Source organism: Desmodus rotundus, chromosome 9, assembly GCF_022682495.2.
Source record: "Desmodus rotundus isolate HL8 chromosome 9, HLdesRot8A.1, whole genome shotgun sequence".
Classification (NCBI taxonomy): Eukaryota; Metazoa; Chordata; class Mammalia; order Chiroptera; family Phyllostomidae; genus Desmodus; species Desmodus rotundus.
Window position 1 is genome coordinate 25,093,398 of NC_071395.1, and position 24,226 is coordinate 25,117,623.

Sequence of the window (24,226 nt, forward strand, 5' to 3'; positions counted from 1 at the left end):
AAGTTACTTAAAGTTTATGATGAGAAAAATGTCATGACTGATGCCTGTGGCCATGCCAGTAACAATAAAACAAAACAGTTAAAAAACATTTACTATCATTTCTAAAATTATTTAATCTTATTTGAAATGCTATAATTCTGTCCCTACTCTAAAATTTTCTGGGATTATTTTATCCTGAAACCAATTAAATTCAAATAAATTAAATCTTTAGATTTGAATTTTTTTTTCCTTGAAACTTGTCATCCATTCATTCAATAGATATTTTTAGATGCTTTCTATGTACTAGGCTATGGAGATGTGTGTGTTTAAAAGAGAAAAAAGACTGCTCTCAGCCCTTTATGAAACAAATTTACATATATACAGATGATAATACACTCACATACACATTATACATGTAAATTGAAATACATTAACTAAATTATAATGATTGCTAAAGAGCAATTAACACCTTCTATTTAAATAGACCTTAATATTTGGAAAATTTATTTCAACTTTGGGAAAGCCATTTCAGGACAGTATTACAAGCCTCACGTTACACGTCAGAATGTCAAAGAACACAGCGTTACCTCATTCGAGACCGTAAGGCTGGGACATTGGAGAGTCGATACTCTAGCCCGGATCTTCTCATTCTAAACCAAGTAATCATAGCACTTAAAGGTTTTAAATGACAGATTTCCTCCTAAATTAACATGCAGAGATTTTAGAGTCTGGCTTAATCCATAGTATGATACACAACACTGAAAAAAATTCTGTTCTTTTGGGTACATTTCTTATCCATTTTATTCTCCCTACCCAAACACCCCTGCCAACTCCCCCCTCCTAGACACACAGGATTATGCTTAATAAATGTCACCGTGGTCTAATTCTGACTCCTTAACTTTGAGTCACCTGCACAGCAGCTCATTCTTTGAGGAAGGAGGAGAAACACGATCTCTTGAAAGAGCAGTTGTGTGTGAGGTTTCGGAAGCTCAGGCTAACACCTATCATGGTAGAAAGATAAAAAAGATAGAAAGAATAACGCGAAAGCTGAGAAAACCTAGAGAAGTCTGTAAAAAAGTCAAAGATTTTTAATTGCATCCAAGCTGGTGAATTTGGCCCAGAAATATATCCTGAATTCAGGAAGACTGGCCTCAGAAAAGATTCATTCTAGAATCAGATAAAAGCTAAGATGTTGGAGTTTAATGCTTTCCTAAAATAAGTGATGTTTTTTTAAAACCACAATTCTGCTGTTGCCATGCCACTGTGGTTCAAGTTGGTCATAGAAAATTGTATGTTTTTGAGGTAACTGATTTATATTGTTATAAACTTACTTTGGAAATTTCTAGTAATACTAGTGGTATTATATGAGAAATTTATCCTGATATAAAATTAACCTTTTCACAAAAGATACATTAAGAATTCTCCCAAGATCATAAAATCCACCCTGGCTGGTGTGGCTCACTGGATTGAGCACCGCAGCCTAGGAACCTAAGGATCGCTGGTTTGATTCCCAGTCAGGGCACATGCCTGGGTTGCAGGTCAGGCTCCCAGTAGGGGCATGAGAGAGGCAACCACACATTGATGTTTCTCTCCGTCTCTTTCTCCCTCCCTTCCCCTCTGTCTAAAAATAAATAAAGAAATAATCTAAAAAAAAAAAAAAGAAATAATCTTTTTTAAAAAGATCATAAAAATCTACATGTGTCATCTGCCTGTTGTCTTCATTTTTCATTCATACTATTTTTAGATTTAATAGGAACAGGGCTAAATAACATAATATATGAGGTCTGTCCAGAAAAGTCCAGCCATTGTTAATATAACAAGAATGGTTTGCATGAAATCAATGTAACCTGGCAGCCAGGGAGAGTGGACTGGAATGCACATGCGTGAACAATGATGACTTCACTGTACTAGTCAGTGGGGGCAGTAGATGCTGTTGAGTGAGCATGTGTACTGTGTGGCTGTCACATTCAAAATGACTGAGAGAGTAGAGCAATGAATATGCATTAAATTTTGTGTTAAGCTTGAACATTCCTCCATGGAAACTATTCATATGATTCCAAAGGTTGCAGTTCTGGGCAACTGGTGATTGGCAGCTTCATCAAGATAATGTGCCTGCTCATGTATCATGTTTCATGCAGTTTTTTGGTGAAACATCAAATTACTCAGGTAGCTTAGCCCACCTACAGCTCAGATTTGGCACCCTGTGACTTAGGGCTTTTCCCAAAACTAAAATCTTCCCTTTGAAAGGGAAGAGATTTTAGAATACTGATGAGATTCAGGAAAATTCGATGAGGCAGCTAATGGTGATTGGGAGAACTGTGTGATGTCCCAAGGTGCCTACTTTAAAGGGGAATGAGGTGTCATTGTCCTATGTGCAATGTTTCTCATATCTTTCTTCTTCTATAAATGTCTCAATTTTTCACAGTACATGGCTGGATACTTTCTGGACAGGCCTGGTAGATCAAACGGAAAGAAAAAGTTACAAGCTACATCATACATGACAAGGAAACATAATCCTAAGAAAGTTTAAGTGAAAACAGTCATAGAATATCTATGACACATTAAGAAGCTTAAGACGAGTACATATTCCTGGCAAAAATTATTTAAATAAAACATTTTTGCATTTAACACTTCAATATCTAATAATTGTGTCTCTTTTATAATCAAACAGAAAATTATCATAATTAAAATAATCATAGCCCCCCAAAAGAAATTAGTTTCATCTCTGGGAGATCTACATAGCATAATCTATGGGGGAAATAAGCACATTGGGGTTTTTTTAAATAATTATATATAATTATAGGAACTTGCCAAAAAATGTCTGGAGAGATGCTATGCACCTTTTTCTGTCCGGCCTACTTCAATTTTGACATGTTGCATAACTACAGTAACATACCACAACCAGGAAACTGACTGCGGTCCAACCCATAGATTTTATTCAAACTGTACCAGTTTTGCATGGTTCCTTTAAAATCAGCCCCCTCTGCCACTTCTAACCCCTTTTGGCAAAAATATGTTTTCCATTTCTCAATTTTTTATTTCAAAAATACATAAATGGAATCATTACTGTATATAATTTTTTATTATTTTTCTCAGCATATTTCTCTGATAATTCACCCAGGTTGTTCTGTACATCAATAGTTTGTTGCTTTTCATTGCTGAGTGGTATTCCAGAAATGAACGTATCACACTTAATTAACCATTCACCCACAGACAGATATTTGGCTGCTATAAACACAACTGCTAAAACATCCATGTGCAGGTTTGTTTGAACATAAGTTTTTATTTCTCTGAGATAAATGTCCAGGAGTGCAATTGTTAAGTCATATGGCAAAAACTGCATGTTTATTTTTACATGAAATTACCAAAATGGTTTCCAGAGTGGCTAGACCATATCACATTTCCACCAGCAAACTGAGTGATCGAGTTTCTCTCCGTCTTCACTGGCATCTGAGGCCGTGCCTGTTTTGTAATTTACTCACTCTGACAGCGGTAGAGTAATATCTCATTGTGGTTTTATTTTTTATTTCCCTAATGTTTAATGGTGTTCAAAATTTTTACATGTGATCATTTTTCATCTGTTTATCTTCTTCGGTGAAATGTCTGTCACCCATTTTCTGATTGAATTTTTTGTATTTTTATTGTTGAGTTTTCAAAGCTCTTTGTGTATTCCAGTTACAAGTTCTTTGTCAGATATGGAGTTAGCCAGTATTTTCTTAAGCACATAAATTTCATAAGCATGATTATGAGAAGACTGTTAGACATGATATGCAATTACATTATTTCTTCCAGGAAATATCGGAGCTAATCGGTAGTCATGAGTTCTGAGGAGAAATACAGAGGATCATTGGGAATCTCATAGAATCTCAGGGTTAGAGACTCTGAGAAAGAACACTTTAAGGGTGGGAAATGCCTGCCACATTTTATCATCTTTCTCAAGTTCAATCTCTTTGTGGCCCACTGACTGAAAGCATCAAGTAACTATGGAAATGTGTTTCTCCATTCTATTTCTGTTAGGTGCTTTTCACTGAAATGTGTTTACTAGATATAATTATTATATTAATTCTGGGTTCACAGAATACTCTAAATCTAGAGAGAGTGTTATTTCAAAAAATGTTCTTCTGACACAATGCAAATATCACTGGTTCTGTTGTATTCTGATTGTATTTTGATTACAATCACTAAAAATAAGTGCACCTGAAATTTTTTATCAGCTAAAACATTGACTGATTCATAAGTTGAATTCAAGTTCTATTTAAAAATCCTATCACACTTAAAATATAATTCAAATTCAATATTTTCCTTCAAATGTTATTGTGAAGCAAAACCGACTTTAAAAAAAAGGCTGAAAGCAAATATTAAATGTCTAGTGGTCCAGGTGGAAGAGAATTTTCACTTAATGTTTTGATAGAGAATTCATGTGTAAGGAGATTGTTAAACATACTACTTAATGCTCTTCTATCTTTGTTTTTGACATTCAAATTCATATTCCCTTCACATACACAGGTTAAAGCAAAATTACATATGGCATAAAAGTGCAGTTTTTTAAATATTAATATTTTGCTTATAAAACACCAACCAGTTGAAAATGGCATGAAGTAAACTTGTTTTAGATTTATATCCTTACATTTTACTTATATCAGTAATACTATTAGGCAGACTCAGCACATAAATGCACGTGAATAATTTTAGAGTGTGTGTGTATGTACATAAAGTTTATTAGGATGAAGCAGTAGTGGGTTTGCAGATAACTGACATAGAATTTGAACACTGAGACGTGTTAACATAAATACAAGTCAAAAAAAATAACGGAAGTTCAAGGCAACTTCAGAATACACAGACAACAACTGGAAAGACGGGCAACACAGCAGTTTTTTTTAATTGTGTTGTTGTACAAGAGACAACAACACAACAATTTTTTTAAAAATTGAATGATCTTGGAACCAGCACCCGTGCTACCTGATTGCTGAAAAGCAGGGACTGGTCTGAAGTTAAGAAAAAATAATGGTAGTGTGCCATCTAGAGGCACTGAGGTCCTTTTTAACAGTTGGATGTATTTTAATGGAACTATTTATTCCCTGGCTGCACATCCGCCTGCGTGAAAAAACCTTCCCTGCAATTTCCACTTCTGCAGTTTAAAAGGGGAAATTTTTTTCTTCTGAGAGAGATAAAAAGCCAGTCCTTGGTGAGTTGCCAGGAAGTGAACTGTTTTCTAATACGTGGGAAGCATGGGTAGGAAGCGGCTGCAAGCTGAAAGAAATTTTATGGTATGACTCTCTGTGTCAGGCAAAATTCAGTAAAAATGAAAACACCCAGATTCAGACACTCATGTGGAATTGAGTTTGCGGATGTACTTGCTCGTGTTAAAGGGGACCAGGGTTGGCGATAAAGAGCAGCCTGGAAGAGAGCCACTCTGCTGGACAAGCATTCATCTGTATTTTCACTTCAAATGGAAAGGGGAAGCTTACTTCCTGAGCCTTCTCTGAAAAAGCACTCCCAAAATGCTTTCAGGATAAAATTCCATGATATAAAATGGTCTTTCTGCTATGAAAATATTATTTTTTAATTTCAAATTTCTAGAAAAAACTCATTTTTCACTCTAATTTTTCTTGCCTTTTTTTGTTTGAGGTGGAAAATGTGATTCAAATTATGATTGTCTAAAAATATTTAAAGTTTGTTTTTTCCCAATCTACAACTTCTGCTTACCACTAACAGTATCCTATGCCCTGGAACAGCGCACCAGACTTCACACGAATTTGGCAATTATACAGTGGCAACACACATCCAGTATGTCACCCTTCACAGAGAAATTACAAGGTGGTGTTTTTGCTGAATATTATCACTCTAGGCAATCAGTTTAAATATATAACATGTAAAGCTATAAAACTGTTAGGAAAAAAGCCTAGGAAAAAGTCTTCAGGGCCTAGGTGCTAAGGGAAGAGTTCTTGGACTTCACACGAAAGGACAATACATGGATAAGATGGACATCAAAATTTAAAACTTTTGCTTTATAAAATGCCTTATTAAGAGGATGAAACAAGAAAAGATAAGCCACAGATGAGGAAAAAATACTTGCAAACATCTGACAAGGAACCAGTATCTAGTACATGTAAAATAAAAATTCTCAAAACTCAACAAAATGAATCCAATTTATGAGCAATATATATTTCACCTAAGAGGACTTACAGATAGCAAATATGCATGTGAAAAGGTGTCCAACAGTGTTAGGCTTTATGGAAGTGAAAATTAAAGCTACAATGAGATACTATTACACATCTATCAGAATGGCTAAAATAAAAAACAGTGACAGTAATAAACGTGTATAAGAATATAGAAAACCTATTTATCTCACATTTTCTTGGTAGGAATGTCAAATGATAAAGCTATTTTGTGTAATAGTTTGGCAGTTTCTTATAAAAATAAACACCTCCAAGTGCACTCTAGGGTATTCATTGCAAAAAATCAAAATTTGTTCTCATGTAAAAAATTACAAATGTTCACAGAAGCTTTATTTGTAATAACCCAAAACTGGAAACTACCCAAATTTCTGTCAATGGGTGAATAGGTAAACAAAGTATGGTATATTTAGGCCATGGAATACTACTCAGCAATAAACAGGAAAGCATAGTTGATACGTGTACCTTAAGGGAATTATCTGAGGGAAAAATCCAGTCCCAAAGCTTACTCTATGTGACTCCATTTTTATAACATTCTGGAAATGACATAGAGATAGAAAACGGATTAGTGGTCATCGGAGATTAGGGACGGGGGTGGGAGAGTGGGATGGGTGAGGAGGAAAGTAGGTGTAGTAATAAAAGAACACCACAAGGAATTATTGTAGAGATGAAACTATTCTCTTTCTTGATTCTGGTGAGAGTTATAAGAATCTACACATGTTATAAAATTGCACAAAACCAAAAGGCATACACATTCACAAATGAATACATACAAGACGAATGAAATCTGAGCAAGTACCAATGTCAATTTCCAGGTTACGCTATTTATTACACTAGAGTTATACAAGGAGTTACCATTGGGGAAACTGGGTGACAGGTACATGAGATCTCTCTGCATTATTTCTTACAACTATACTTGAACCTACAATTATCGCAAAATAAGTTTAATTATCAAACAATGAATAGTAAAAGTAACTAATAATCCAATAAAATAACAAAATATTTAATATATTAAGCAAACTCAATTTTCTTAAGAAATGTGAAGGAGTTAAGTGGGAAAAATGAAGCAAGACTGTATGCTACCTATCGTAAATATATATGTATATACATATATTTCCATCATCATTATTAAATCTTTAAAAGATTTACTCATGGAGAGCCAAATTGATGAATTTCTTCCCCTTTGCTCTATTTGTTGTTTGAAGGTTACTAAATGGGACAAAATAATAATCTACACAGTAAGGAGAAAGAGACACTGCATACAGTCAAGACTTAACTAGCAAGTGTGAGCTGAGATAGTTATGAATGCTTAGAAAGGTCTACTTGCAAGGTTGACCTTTGGCTGGCACATGGGAACTTGGGTTTCGAGAGTGTTCTCTCCATTCTCTACTAGGTAGCTGGTATGCTGTGTCTAAACTGTGCAAACAGTATGGTTTAGGTTGTACACCTGCTTTTCATCTGGGAGTCTAGTATTTGGATGCATGCTAAGCAGAGGGTGTCTATGTAACCAGCCCCCAACAAAAATCCTGGTCACTGAGTCCCCAAGGGGCTTCTGGGAAGGCAACATTTCATGTATGTTGTCTCCACTCTGCTGGGAGAATTTAGCACATTCTGTGTCACTCCACTGGGAGAGGACCCTTAGAAGCTTGTGCCTGGTTTCCTCTGGACTTGGTCCCAGCACCTTTTCCCTTTGCTGATTGTGCTTTGTAGCCTTGTTGTATCAAACCTTACTGTGACTATGGCTGTCTGCTGAGTCCTCTGAGTTCTTTTAGTGAATCACTGAACCTACAGGGTTTGAGGGACCCCTGACCCTTTGGATTATTTTTAAAAACTGGATAATCATGGTTGAGAGGTAGATATATTCTGTAAATAAATCATATTTTTATGCTTTAAATATTTCCATGTGTAAGAATAACCTTTTGGAAAATATACCAACACTCATGAGCTTATTTGAAAAAGTGGCCGTGTACAGATAAGCAGTTTGAGGAGGGTCCCGTAGTGGGACAGATCCACTGAAAGAGAGGAATACACTCTGCCTTGTAATCTGTTGTTCTCAGTCCAACAGGGCACTCTTCCAGTTTCCCATTTGCAAATCTGAGATGACACCACAGGGAAGACTCACATCAACATTAAAAGTGTGTTTGTGTAAATCCTACCAAGGCTGGCTAGGGATTAAATGAAAGCCTCTGAGTGAATTTCAGAATAGCTAGGGCAACTTTTAACTTCCTACACAGGGATGCTACTCTATTACTTAAGCACTTGGATAAACACAATCTTTCATACATTTCAAACATTTCTTTCAAGTATCTTTCTTTGACCATCTCTCCTCTTATCTCCAGATAGCATGAACTTCACAGTCAGAACTATTTTTTGAAAAAGAGGAAAAACAAAATACATTTCAAAATATATAGGACTGCAGAAGGAAATGATTTTTTTTCTTTATGGTTAGTCAATTAAAAGTAAGTGCAGGGTAAAAAGGAGACACAGTGCACAAGTCCTGGTGACCTTATATCCAGAAAAATGGAAAGAACGGACCCATGCTTTTACTTGGTATCTGCCTCAGCATTTTCAGGAAATGATGAATACGTTCAAGAACAAATCCAAAACTGTGTTGGCAAAATGAGGGAAGATGGTATCAACCGATGAAAATAAACAATAGAGCAATGGACATCCCACACAGGGAAAGGAGGGAGCTTATGGAGATGATTTCTGACAATTTGGGAAAATACCTGGGTGAGTGGTGCACGCAGACCCCGTGAAGGCTGCCCTCACCACCCCCTACCCCATGGTAGATAAACTTGAAAGGCTTAATTACCCAGTCCAATTTTAACAGCAAGGAAACAAGCATTTTGTCTAAGAAAGATTTAACTCTTTCTCAGATTTCTCCTGTAATTCAGAACCCATAGAAAGAATTGGTGTGGTTGGCAATTACACAGAGACTCCCTACATTTTACACTGTGCATAGAGGATAATGTTACACTCACAAGAGAAGTTTAGTAAATGCTGAATGAATGACAAAAAAGGACTTTAATTCTTTTGGCAACCCTTCAAAAATGGTCACTATTTAAATTTTACATGGTTAACTTGTCAACACACATAAATAGCTCAGGCCACACTTACAAAAGATTTTTCTAAATTTTAAACACATGTTTAGTTAGCTACATGTGAAAAAAAAGGATTCACTAAAAAGTACAGTGATTTTCTTAATCACTAAATATAGTGAATATCAATGATATAATTATAGTTGTATTTTATAGATAATTCTAATGAAAATAGTTTTACATATGACAAAATTTCAAAGAATTACAAAGTCTTCACAAAGGAAAAAATACTCCTTCTTTCCTTTCTCACTCTCTTTTCCATTCCTCCCTCCCTCCCTCTTTCTCTTTCTCTCTTTCCTTCCTTCCTTCCTTCCTTCCTTCCTTCCTTCCTTCCTTCTTCTTTCAACAAGTCATCCAACAAATTTTTAGCATTTTCTATATGGCAGGCCCTGTCCTCAGCACTGAAAAATGTTATAGAAGAAGACAGATAATATCTTTATTCCATGGGGAGCTTACATTCTTGAGAAGAGTGATTTAATTAGGATTTGAGTGACAAAAAAATTGAAAGAAAAATTGTAAAATGTGTTTGCAGTCCCAGACCACTTACAGTGGCTCCGTGATTATCAGGCAGGTTTACCAAGTATGGTTGTACAGGTTTTGCACTGCACAGTTCTAAAGGGTGTCATTCATATAATACACATTGTAGATTTTTATTGACAATTTTATACAAATGGAAGCAACCTTCTTAAGTGAGGAACACCTTTTTCTCTATTTCACACAAACAACCATCCAGGATAGTGAAGAAATGTCAACACCCTCATCTTCCACTTCCACTTTGTGGTACCTAGTCCACAACTCAGCCCGAAGGGGAGAATACAAAATACCCCCTCCCTTTCGGGGCACGTTTTACATGTTGCACGTCTACCTGTGCTCACATGTCATCATCAGAACTTAGAAACATAACCACATCTAACTGCAAATGACACTCAGAATGGCTTTGTTCTGGATTCCTTATGTCCATGAAGATCAGGAAGTTTGCTGGGTCCTGTCAAAATGTGAAATAGAATAGTTGCTACTCTCTCCCCCAAAAATAAACCATGAAGAAACAATACATATTCAAATACTTATATATGGTGGGTAGTCACGTTTTTAAAATTGTGTTTGATATGGCACACTTGTAAGATCTTTATTGCTCTGTGTTTTCTACAGAATCTTGCATAGTACTATGCAAAAAATAAACACTCAATAAATAGTTGGTGAAAGATTGACCAAACCCACTAACTACACTAATATATTAGAAAGAAAGAAAAAATTACTCTACCTGGTAATTCTCTATATGCTTGAAGACTGACAACAAGCCACCTCTCAAACTTATCTTCTGAACTAACTAATCTCCAATTGCTTTATCTTTTATTATTGATTTGGGTGCAGAAACCTTAATTATCTTCTAACAATTACTAGAGACTCTCTTCCACTTTGACTAAATAAATTTGATAACCCCAAAAGGCAATTACTTCATATCATAGATTACCAGATTACATCAACTGTCTCCAAAAGACGGAAAAGATCTGTAGGCATTTTTCAGCAAAGCGGACCTTGGACAGATGTTGTTTGTTGTAGTTTTAGAGAACATACACAATCAATGAAGACTTTTGCCAAGGAAGATTATTCTTTATATTTTACTTGCTTTCGTCTCCATTAATGTCCTTAAACGGTGCCCTTTTCTTTTCCTTTTCTTTTTTTTTCAAAGTATCCTTTTCTGATTGGAGCTTTTATTACTTAGACTGAGTTCCCCATACCAAGCTGGTAAGCCAGTTTCAAACACCCCCTGCCCCGAGAAATCTACAACTTACGTATCTGTTTCCATTTATTCTTTTACTGCACTTGAATATAGAATTCCACCTTTCTGAATACCTTTCTCTGTGTACTTGGCTCACAGCCACTTTAGCAAAACCTAACTCTGCGAAGGGAATTAAGGGATCGGGAAAGCTCCTTTGCCCCTCGAGTTTGCTGCAGTCCCCAAATGTAAGCGCTACATTTTCTTGAAAAAAAGACAACTCTTCAGAGTGATGAAATAAAGCCCAGGAGTCCTTCACATTTTTTGTTTAAAATTAGTAAACCTTAAGGAGAGTTTTGGTGGTAAGAAAACATACCTTTTCATTTGAAAAGCCCCGTTAGCCTGCCTCTTCGCATTCACGACTTCTGACTCATTCAGTCAGTCTCGGAGCGCCCACTGCGCATCGGGCACTCTTCTAGGTCTGGGGATGCAGTGCCGGACCCAGGCTGTTGCCACCTTGCAGGGTGAACATCGCTTCCACTCACTCATAGCCTATGTATTCTTTGCCTTAGGAAATGCTACTTAAGTTAGAGCATTTAATCTTCTGTTTCATCCAGATCGATTCACTGAATGTTTACTAAAGACTGGTTCTTCCACAGTGGCCTAGAGTGTGCACATGCCCACCCACTCAGGAACCAGCACCAGAGGGGCCCAATTAGATTGTGGGTAGCGGAGTGAAAGACTGAAATTCAGTGGAGAGTGGAGCGGGCGCCATTGCTCTCTCTCAGCCCCTCCCCCACATACAGCATCACTGGGCAGCCACCAGCGTTACCCCGCCCCAGGGAACACCTAAGGCTCCGCCCCTTTAAGTAACAGACGCGCCAAGACAAAAAAAAAAAAAAAAAAAGGCCCAAATGAAAGAACACTTCAAAGCTCCAGAAAAAATACAACTAAGCAAGGGATAGCCAACCTATCAGATACACAGTTCAAAACACTGGTTATTAAGACGCTCGCAGAATTGGTAGAATTTGGTGGAAAACTAGATGAAGAAATGAAGGCCATGCTAAGAGAAACAAAGGAAAATGTACAAGGAACCAATAGTGATGCGAAGGAAACTGGGACTCAAATCAATGATGTGGACCAGAAGGAAGAAAGAAACATCCAACCAGAAAAGAATGAACAAGAATTCAAAAAAATGAGGAGAGGCTTAGGAACCTCCAGGACATCTTGAAAGGTTTCAACATCCGAATTATAGGGGTGCCAGAAGGAGAAGAGGAAGAACAAAAAATTGAAAACTTATTTGAACAAATAATGAAGGAGAACTTCCCCAGTCTAGCAAAGGAAATAGACTTCCAGGAAGTCCAGGAAGCTCAGAGAGTCCCAAAGAAGCTGGACCCAAGGAGGAACACACCAAGGCACATCATAATTACATTCCCCAAGATGAAACAGAAGGAGAGAATCTTAGAAGCAGCAAGAGAAAAGGACACAGTTACCTACAAAGGGGTTCCCATAAGACTGTCAGCTGATTTCTCAAAAGAGACCTTACAGGCAAGAAGGGACTGGCAAGAAGTATTCCAAGTCATGAAAGGCAAAGGCCTACATCCAAGATTACTGTATCCAGTAAAGCTATCATTTAGAATGAAAGGGCAGATAAAGTGCTTCTCAGATAAGGTCAACTTAAAGGAGTTCATCATCACCAAGCCATTATTATATGAAATGTTAAAGGTACTTATCTAAGAAAAAGAAGATAAAAAATATGAACAGTAAAATGACAGCAAACTCAAAAACAGTTATTAACAACCACACCTGAAACCAAAACAAAAGAAAACTAAGCAAACAACTAGAACAGGAACAGAACCACAGAAATGGAGCTCACATAGAGGATTATCAACAGGGGAGTGGGGGGGGAGAGAGGGGGGAAAGGTACAGAGAATAAGTAGCATAAGTGATAGGTGGAAAATAGACAGGGGGAGGGTAAGAATAGTGTAGGAAATGTAGAAGCCAAAAAACTTATAAGTATGACCCATGGACATGAAATATAGGGGGGGAATGTGGGAGGGAGGGGGTGGGCAGGATGGAGTTGAGTGAAGGGGCGGAAATGGGACAACTGTAATAGCATAATCAATAAATATATCAATAAATAAATAAATAAATAAAATCTTAAAAAAAAAAAAAGACTGGTTCTTCAGGTTATGACAGACGACAAATCCAAACAGCAGTACCTCGGGGTTTATTTCGCCTTTGTACGTACATTTTTCAGAGGAATAATACTGCCGTAAATTGTAAATAGTCAATACGTAACTATTGTACAAAAACTATGACTGTTGACAATGCCGTCTTGGAAGAACAGATAAAGTTTATCTACTATTAAACAAAGGAGAGAAAAGAAAGAATTGTGCTTTGGTGCATAAACGTTGTTGGCTGAGTTAGAGTTCCTGAAGTTTTTGTCAAAGATTTTTTTTTCTTCCTGTGGGTTACTTATGGCTTTAACTAAAATAATGTATAAAAGCCATAAATATGAAATTTCCAACAGAAGTATAAACAAGATGTTAATGTATCACCACTTGCCTTACACTTATAGGAAATAACACTGAAATAGTGAGAATGAGTTGACAGGCTATCAGGCACACACGTGAATATACACACCGAACATACTCTCATATTTTTAGTTTCCCACTTTATGAGGTTATTAGCCATGTCATGTTAAATGCAAAGTTTGAACCAGTTATTTATGTTCATTCGAATCATTATATTATATTTTGGCACATTATATTATACTATGAAACATTATATTATACTATGGCACATACTATTATATTAATATATGAGTTTTGACAGGGACTCCTGTCAAAACTCATGGATGTGTGTGTTGAAACATGGATAAGAAACTTAATATCAAATACAGAGAATCAGCATTTTAGTTCATTAAATGAAATTATCTAAAAACAAATAAAATGTAGCTTAAGGGTACAAATTAAAACTATAAATACTTAAAGGGTCACTGGCAACATTTCTTTTTGTGTCCCTGGCATTCAAAAAATATATACCTACTGTTATAAACTCTCATTCACAAAGTAACCTTTTGAACTATGTTTACTTACTTTTTTATTAACTATAAGAAACATTTATTTACATGTTTAAACTAGAGTTCTTTTAAAATTTCACTACCAACAAGCTTAAATAGACACTTCACCAAATAGAGTCTCTCATCCCATCTTCCAAATTATAAAATGTCATACTGTTCAAACCCAGAGCAGTCGAATAATATCGATTTAGGCTTATTGTTTTCAAATCAAATTTCACTGCTTTATGCTCATCTATTGCACCAGCAATTCATTCTAACTGGTCGCCTTTAGGCAGTGTTTTTTCTTCTCATCTAGTCTTCATGAAAACAATTTGATGTGGCAAGACGCTGAACATTCTAAGACTTATAAAACAATAGAATTGCCATAAAGAAATGTGTTTATAATAGACAATCAGAAGCCAAATGGCCTGGGTTGAATCCCCACTCCTGTATTTAAAAACAAGTTTTCTGAGTCCTCCATACTCCTGTCTCCTTATCTGCAAAAACAGGAATAACAAAGTCTACACTCTGTAGTGGTATTACAATAATTAAATGAGTTAGGATTTTTTAAGTACTTAGAATATAGCCTGGCATTTAAAAAGTGCTATATGTTTGTTGAGTGTAATGCAATACATTAAATTGAATTAAATTAATAAATAGATTAAAACTGTAGCATTACCTTCATTTGCCTGACTTCCACTTTAAATACACACGCAGGTGTGACAGAGTCAGAGAAGTGATTTACCGAAGAAACAAAGCACTTAACGACCTATCCTCTTAAATATCGGTCAGGTAGTATTTAGCAGCATTTGGCGAAGTGGGTGCTGCAGTTTAATGGTGATCAGTAGAGTTCCAAGTGGTACACAGACTATTTACTGGCTAAAAGAAACAATTGTATTGTTGCCTTACTGACAATTTTTATTGATATTAACAGATTTTAAATGAACAAATCATTACATATCTTACTATGTTCTCAAAATCTGTTTTATTTGTGCATTTCTTACTAAGAACACAGTAGTCAGTTTATCTTTCTCAGCCAACATTGAGTCTCATAATGGTATTTGTTTTTTTGGTTTTTTGGTTTTTTGGGGTTTTTTAGAGAGAGGGGAAGGGAGAGAGAAAGAGGGAGAGAAAAATCCATGTGTGGTTGCTTCTCATATGCCCCCTCCTGGGGACCTGGCCTGCAACCCAGGCATGTTCCCTGACTGGGAATTGAACAGGCAACCCTTTGGTTCCCAGTCTGGCACTCAATCCACTGAGCTACACCAGCCAGGGCTCCTAATGATATTTGTTTTGATTAATACATTGTCATATCACTTGCATGCTATTGAATGTGCTTTCAAATATGCATTTTCTGTTGTTATTATTGGGTTGCAATATATGCTTTGTCTGCAAAAATATATCAGTGAGTCAAAAGCACTTTACTAACACATAAAAGGAGTTATAAAAGTGACCAAATAAATACTATAATAAAGAATAATAACATAAATGTAAACCACATTCCAGTGGAAATAAAAAGGAATCAAACAAACCAAGGCGAGTGGATCTGTGTGATGATTCTCACAAGCAATGGAGAAAAGATGAGTCTTTTCATCCAGGATGAGGTCACAGCAATACTCTGCCTTACAAAGTTGGTTATATGCTTGATAATGACACAGGAATGACCAAATTATAAAGGCAACATTCACAGTTGAACATCTTAGACAAAAATAGGCACAAACCATGCAATTTGCGAGAAACTATAAAAGCAGCCACAAATTTAATGGCAAAGGTTAAAGTCAGAAAGAAAACAAAGCCAGTTATTCACAACTTTTCTTCCTTGAGTGACAGTATTGACGGCCCATGATGACAAGAGCTTGCAGTTTGTAAAAGCAAGTACCCTCCCCTATGCGTGCCAAACAGATTCCACTCTGGAGCAAGTAGATAAAACCACCCACGGCAGAACTTGAAGCATCTCTTCACATCCGCAGCAGGAATTTGTGAGAAAACTTGCTAGCTTTTTTGTTCTGTTCCTGAAAAGTCATGAGCTGGTAGAAGAGATATTTTTCACTTTAATTAATGATTTCTTTGTGCACCAAAATGTAAACTAGAAGGAGATAAAATATGTTGTAATCAGTACCAGCAGAGAAGCAGCTATGAGTACAGCCCTAAAGAGGGTAGCCACTCAAATTTAAGTTAGCTTCTTAATGACAATTACCACATTCCATTAATCATACAGAACAGTTGACATTGCCCCCTAATCTTGCTTCAACAGTGAAGGAAATTGTGAAAAATGTGAATGTTATTATATTGTACCCCAGAGCATAAGTATTTTGAGGCTGCCCAATAAAAAATAAAAAATAGGCAGTGACATGAGATCCTGCTTTTTCCTGCTAGAATATCCTGGCCATTAAGAGAAAAGATGGGCATACAAGTTGGGGAATGAGGGAATAAAACCACCCTGTTAATGCTAGGGTATACATGTCAGTAATGAATTCCCTTGGATGGCCCAAAAGTTGTCACTGCAGAGTGGAAAAAATTAATAATTTTGAAGCTAAAATATGCAAAGGAGACAGGACAATAAAGAAAAATAATTACTTACTCATTAGAGAATGTAACCAATGGCATGTTATTGAACATATTTTTAAATAACTTCAAAACGCTTCACAGAACATGAACAAATATTTTCTAGAACCAAATCAATTACAGTTTGGGTTACAAAACACTTAGTTTTTACCTTCTATGTTAAAAAAAAAAATTCAGAACTCCAGGTGTGATGTGATATACTTTTTGCTTTGTCATTTAGCATAAAACTGGAAGTATCCACCCAGAATATCTAAAACAATTTCTGTCATAAATGATGTCCTTCTAAGTTAGTTCGTCTAATTTTGTAGCAATAACTACATGTGATAGATTGATTTATTAGCCACAATTCTTTACCCCTCTCTGCATCCAACCCCTTTGTCATGGCCTCGTTGGGAGAAGAGGGTGGGTAATATACTCTTAGCCCTTGACTTTGAGCTTGACCATGGAACTTCTTTGGTCAATGAGACATCAGCAGCAATGACACAAGTGGGCATGTGATACGTACTTGTCTGGGCTGGGCATTCCTTTTTGCATCTCTGCCATCTTCACAAGGAGAACATGCCACATTAACCTGATTCAGGGGGAGTGAGGAACACAGGAAGCGGAACAACCTCAGCTGACCCCAGCAGAAAGGCACCTGAAGCAGACACAGATACACAAACTGGTGAACGAAACAAAGACAGTTTGGTATACCGCCAAGATTCTGTAGATGGTTCACTAAAAAAATGTGCAACCGGCACATCTTTCAACTCTGGCTATGGTTCATCAAGAAGTGGATATTTTAATCGAAAGATTAAAAACAATATAATCCTTGTAACTGATAAAAACAATTATTATCACTAATATTTTTGATCTTACCTTTAAATTATAGTAAAGAATTTTAATTTACCTTGTTTCACATATGTGCTAAAAGCTTATTGAGTAGTACTTAGTGGCTCAAAGTATATAAGACTCTGAATTAAAAATTGTTATGTATAACTTTAAAAAGCATAGTCAGGTACCTTGAGCTGCTAAATTAGCAAAAATTTCTTTTCATACACACACACACACACACACACACACACATAGACACACAGAATTACCTTAAATTGTTAGGAGGAGAAAATCCCAAATTTTTTTTCAATGGATATATTATCCCAATTTAAGGTGCATGTTAATCTTATTCATGTATAGGTAAATAATTTTTACATAAAACATGTCCTGAACAATTCAGAATTACTTTTTGAAAATTATACAAGCCATCAGATTTCATTCCTGTAAATGCCACCGGGGCAGTGCATTCCTTCTCTTGTCCAATACCTGCTGTAGAGTGAGGCTCTAATTGAATTTATTATCTCTGCACATGAGCCAAATTGACTTTGATGGTTCAGATACTTTATTGAAGACATTCGATGTGGCCATATGGGATATCAAAAATAACTAGAGTAGCAGTAGGCATTTCAGACATGTTAGATTTTGCTGTATTGTCACATTATTCCTGATATAGTTGGAACCATGGCTCATTTTTAGGAAGCCTAATTGTTTTATCAAGATTTATATAAAATTCAAAGACCTTCAAATTATTTTTTAGATTTTGTTGTTTTCCTGTGGTTATTATGAGTTATTCTTGGTGAAGAGAGGAGATGGGAGCGAGAGCAGGTGTTCACAGAATAGCCACAGAGAGGTAAATTTCAGCCGAGGGAATATAGTCAATAACATCATAATAACGATGTACGGGACCAAGTGGGCACATGAAATATTGGGGGAGCACTCTGCAAAGTACATGACTGTCTTACTACTATGTTGTAGGTCTGAAACTAATGCAGAATAATACTGAATGGAAACTGTAATTTAAAAATTATATATATATATATAAAAAAAGGAAAAAGGTAAAGAGCAGAAAATAAAAGTACAAATTGGTAGTTACAAAAGAGTCGTGGGGATGTAAAGTACAGCATAGGAAATATAGTCGATAATATTCTAATAATTATGTATGGTGTCAGATGGGTACTACACTTATCAGGTGACCACTTTGTAAGTTGTATAAATGTCAAATCACTCAGCTGTAAACCCGAAACCGATATAATATTATATATCAACCGTAATTGAAAATTTCTAAAAACTTCAAAAATCTCTATGGCACAAAAAATTCCAATATATTTTATAACTAAAATAAAAGTTAACATTTTAAATGGTAAAAACTTAATATTTGTTCTGAAAAGTTAAATATGACTTCATTCAATTAGACATGTCCTTTATTAAAGTTGATAACTCATTCCCAGAATTCATTTGACCACATCCATGGCACTGCCTGCCCCAGCCCTGAGAGTCATCGCTGCTGTGGTGGGGGGCGTTGTGGTAGTGACGTTTTTAATCAATACAAGGGGGCACAGCTTAGAAGAATTCAAATTTTTGAAGTATTTGCTACCATAACACATATTATCAAGTTCAGAAGACATCTAAAACAAATCGATTCATTATCCTTTGTTCTACTATGCATATCTATTATGGGTAATATCAGAAATGTGTTTTGCTGGTAGTAGCACCCGTATATGTCTTTCTGCTTAACAATGAACACGTATGCCAGTTTTAAGACCAGCTTGATTATATCGCTAAGGTATTTTGAGATGTTCCTGATAAATATAGAATAAACTATAATATAAAATGATAAAAAATGTGCTTTACTGAGATATATATTCCTACTGGATATATGCTATATAATAGATTTATTTGATATAAGACTGGTAGACTCATAGATACATTCATCAAGAGATTTTTTTTTGAATCCCATGCACAAGCCACTTTCCCAAGCACTTTTACACTCCCAAAAGCTATGAGCTAGTTAATTGTCTTTGTCATCGCACAGACAAGGGAACTGACACCCTGACAGGTAAGTCGGCCCAAATTCAGATAGTTCATGAATACGAAATCAGACTGACTTAGGAGATCCTGCCCTTCTGCACCATGCTGTACTAGCTCAAAATTAAAACAAAAATAATAATAACTATATGATGTGTAAGCCATGGTTCTGAGTGTAGTGCGTGCATTAACCTTCATAGTGGATGCAATTATTATCCAACTTTACAAATGAGAAAAATCAAGATACAGAGAATTTAATTTGCCCAAACTCACACAATTATGAAGATGATTTGGGAGATGTTAATTTGTGTTTGTCTTGGGGGTTTTCTTTCCTGTATACCTTTAGTATGCCCTTACCTATTGGCTATGTCACAGGTTGAAAGTAGAAAAACCTTGATACTCTAGTGAGGAGAGGGAGACAGTTCTGTGGGAGGGGTTTGTTTTGTTTTCAAAAGGTAGCCCTAATGGAGAGATTCTGCTAAGTAGTTCTTCAGGTATGGAGAAAGACAAGAAATGAGAACAAGGGGGCTTTCCATGATTAGGAAAATGAAGCTGTGGGTTCCCTGAGAGGAGAAAACCATCATTTCCTACTCAGGGTCCTCGGGTGGTCACCAGAACTCACAGGGAAAAGAAACAGCAGCGTGATTCACTGAAGCATCCCAGAGAAGACTGGCTTAGGCCCCAGGACACTCAGACCTAACACATGTTCCCACTCCTTCCCCAGCACATCAAAGCCTCACTTTCAAGGAATCACGATGTTAGATTTACTTTAGTTTTAGAAAAAGAACATCATGCAGTATGACTGGCCCATCTGAGCTTCTAGAGGAGAACGCGACTCCCGCTGCCCATAAATTATACCCACTCGGAACTCTGTGATAAATGGTCCGGCACGTGGGTCCAAGGAGAATGTCTTTTCGTACCTAGAATCATTAACGCACATTCTAATTGCTGAACACATTTCAAAAAAATCTTTATAAGTCAACTCTTTAATTCAGGAGCCCAGTGGTTTCCAATTTTTCCAAATGTTCACGAATGTTTTCCCTAATACCATGTCCAGAGAAAGAGTTTGAATTGTGGTCAATCTTTGCAGGAAGGCATTTTGTCAAAATGCAAATCCCTGCTTTTGAAGCAAAGTCATGAACAATTGTACAAGGAATTCTGGACTTTAGTCTGAGGTGTAGTATAACGTGTAGGCGTAACTCTACATAATGAGTAGAGTTATGCTGTGCATAACAGAGTCGAGTTTTTATTTTTACTGATTCTAGAAATGATGAAAATGCCTATATTTCACCTGTGTCACCTACAGGAATAATCTCCTACAAAACCAAAAAAGTCCTCCTTTGTAACGTAGTCCCTGAGATAACTTGAAATTAATCTATCTGTAATTATCTTCTCTTTTTCCCTAAGTAAAACATGTTCATGATTTTAAACATAACAAAATAGGGACAAAAAACTTTGATGTTATTGCCACTCACTGAAGTTATTTTAAAGCTATGGAAACATGTTTAAATGACAGCCAGATTATGCACACTACTGGAGCATAATATATGATAGGGATAAATGCTTCTTTGTTTTCTCGTTGGAGATTTTTCTCCATGACAAGGCACAGCTGTCAAGGCTTCAGCAGAACTCTGGATTTTTTTTTTTTTTTTTGGCAGGAAAAACAATTACAATCTGAGGTTTGCTGACTTCTTTCCAAATATAGCTTCCTTTTCCACAAGGTAGCTGACAAACTGTAGGAACTCTAACCAAACTGAAAACCAAGAAAGCATGTCTTATTCCTAGAGAAGGTATGTCAAGTCATCAAATTTTCCAGGTAAAGTTCACTATCTCAGTTATTCAAAGAGATGTTTTGAAACTCATAATATGTTTTGTAAAGGCATAAGAGACACTATAATTTCTATTATAGTCATAGATCCATGAACAAATGTTTTATTATTTGTTCCTAAGCAAAAATACACATTTCTAAGCCAAGGTGACAAATCTCAATTGAGGGATGAATTATAAAATATTTCTGGTACATTTGTTGTCACAAATCCATGAAAGATCAAAAGCTATTATATGTGTGTGTCAAATCTCTATAAGTGTATTTATTTCATACTTTCCATTTTGCTGTGAAGCCCTTATCTGCTGAATTTATTTTCAAGATAAAGCTTTCATTATCATTTAGGCGATGCCTTTCTCTCTTCTTCTAAGAATCATGAATGCCTGGTAGGGAGGTAGTTCAGTGTTAGGTTTAACGGTGTTTGTTTGTTTCTTTTGCATGCCCCTGTAGCAACATATTGCAGTGATTTATGCACACAGTAGGAAGAAGTAGCTTGGAAGAGTAGCAGCGATTAAGGAACTCTAGATGGAGGCCTGTTTATCATATCTTTCTACCACGGCAAGGTCAGGACAAGAAAGATGGGATTCTGGAAGTTACATATGTTGTTCACTTAATTCACTTTGGTTTAATCAAAACTTAACACTGAAGTTGGGAGGTGAGGTGTGGAGCAATGGGATAAAAGGGAAGTTTTAAAACTTTACTACATTCTCTGTTATAAGCAAATGGGTTAAGTTATTCTGACTCATTTGAATAGTCTGACCTGCTTCAATGTCCTGTTGAAACTGATGTTAGTTCATTCAATTGCTGTGGTATCCACCCTGAAAATATTTTATTCTGTTTCAAAACAAACCAATTAGAAGACAGAATATGAAAAGACTGGCCTTTGGTAGTCTAGGAAATTCCAACATTTGGAAGAAAAATATGTCCCATAATTTTTACCATCTTTTTTTTTCTGATTCTCAAATGGAAATAAATTTGATATGCATATCAAATATATATATTTGAAAAGCCAACTCAAATATTATATATTATAAGACTGTTTTTAAAAAGTATATAAATAAAAACCGTAAGTCATTAAATATATGTAGAAATAAACATGGTAACCATGAAAATGCATGTAGTAACCATTACTTGGCATTAAATCTAGCTCTGAACCTTCCCTAAAGACAAAATAAAAATGGTCATGCAGCCAATTCTGTGTGTTTGTTTATTATTTGATAGTAAAAACATTGTAGTCTTTTAATTAAGAGATATTTTCTATATATTAACTCCTAAAATTGGTTTCATAGAGTTTCATAGAGTTCCTGCCTTTTAGGGTTTCAGGCATCATATATTAGTGACCCTTATCATGGAATCAGTGGACAATTGACTTATAAAAAGGTGAATAGTCTCGTATCATTTGAACATATCAGAAATTTGCATTGAAAAAGACAGTGAGAGATATATTTGGGAATATGTCCTCCGAAATTCATATGTTGAAATCCTGACCACCTAACTACATGATGGAATTAGGAGGTCAGGATTTGGGGAGGTAATGAGGTCATAAGGGTAGAGATCTCATGAGTAGGATTAGTGCCCTATAAAGGAGAGCCCAGAGAGCTCCCTCACCCCTTCTGGCATATTAGAGCACAGAAGAAGACATCTGCCTATGAACCAGGAAGCGGGTTCTCTCTGAACACAAAATCTGCCAGCAGCTTGATCTTGGATTTACCAACCTCCAAAACTATAAGAAATAAATTTTATAAACTACCCCGTATATAGCATTTTTGTTATGGCACCCTAACCGACTGAGCCAAAGAGTGGGAGGAAAAGAGAGTAAAAGTAATATAAAATTGTAAAATAGATATGTAAAATTTAATTATATAACAGAAGTCAAATTCAGTTAGAAAAAAAAGAATATAATAAATTGTGTTGGAACAACTGGCTAACTCAGAAAAGGCATTTTGTCTTTTTGTACATGTACAAACCAATTTCCAGATAAATAAAATATTTAAATATAGAGATGTTTGTGGGAGGCAGAATGGCCCCCTAGAGATGTCCACCCACTAATCCCTAGCTCCTATAAATATGCTACATTACAGGCAAATGGTACTTCACAGAGGTAATTAAGGTTAGGTATATTAAAATAAGAAGATTATCCTGGCTTATCCAAGTGGGCCAATCTGGGATATTGACTTTATCAAAGAAAATACTGTTCAGCCCTGGCAGGTGTGGCTCAGTGGATTGAGCACCGGCCTGCAAATGGAAATGTCACAGGTTCAATTCTCAGTCAAGGTACATGCCTGGGTGTCAGGCCAGGTCCCGAGTTGGAGGCTTCTGAGAGGCAACTGATCAATGTTTCTCTCCCTCTCTTTTCCTCTCTCTAAAAAATAAACAAAATCTTTTTAAAAAAAGAAAGAAAGAAAATACTGTTTAACCTAATTTGGAAAAAAACAAAAAAGGAAATTGTTTAAAAGGTATAATCTAGTGACCCTTAAGGAGATGAACTATTCCAATGTCCATATTCTTCATTTCTACAGATATACCTTTTAAAGGCTTTTCCATCTTCCAGAAGCCACCTGCATGCCTTGGCTTGTAGGCCCTTCCTGGCATCATTCTAATTTCCTCCTATCTTTTCCATATGTCCTACTACTGACTGGTCTGCTTCCCTTTTATAAGGACCCATGTGACAACTTTGCCCCCCCCCAGATGATATAGGATAATCTCTCCATCTCAAGATCCTTAATTTAGTCATATCTGCAGAGTCCCCTTTCCCATATAAGGTAACATAGTCACAGGTCCCAGGGATTAGGGTGTAGAAATCTTTAAGGGGGGAGGCATTATTCATCCTACCACACTCATCTGTAAGAGATTTTTAACAATTTATATACAGAAAAACCTGTTAATTTTTTTGTCTCTTTGCAGGAAAGAAAAATGTTACTTATTCTAAATCAAATCACTTTTGCAATAGAGTTTTAAATG

General features: G+C 36.1%; 1 long non-coding RNA gene across 1 annotated transcript in view; it reads right to left on the minus strand.

The window, feature by feature from the left end:
* LOC128779284 (uncharacterized) overlaps positions 1-24,226 on the minus strand; it is a 54,470-nt gene that overhangs the window by 13,197 nt on the left and 17,047 nt on the right. Inside the window, exon 2 of the long non-coding RNA XR_008425182.1 lies at positions 17,108-17,239. This is a non-coding gene — a long non-coding RNA (uncharacterized lncRNA). The remainder of the gene's footprint in view (positions 1-17,107; positions 17,240-24,226) is intronic.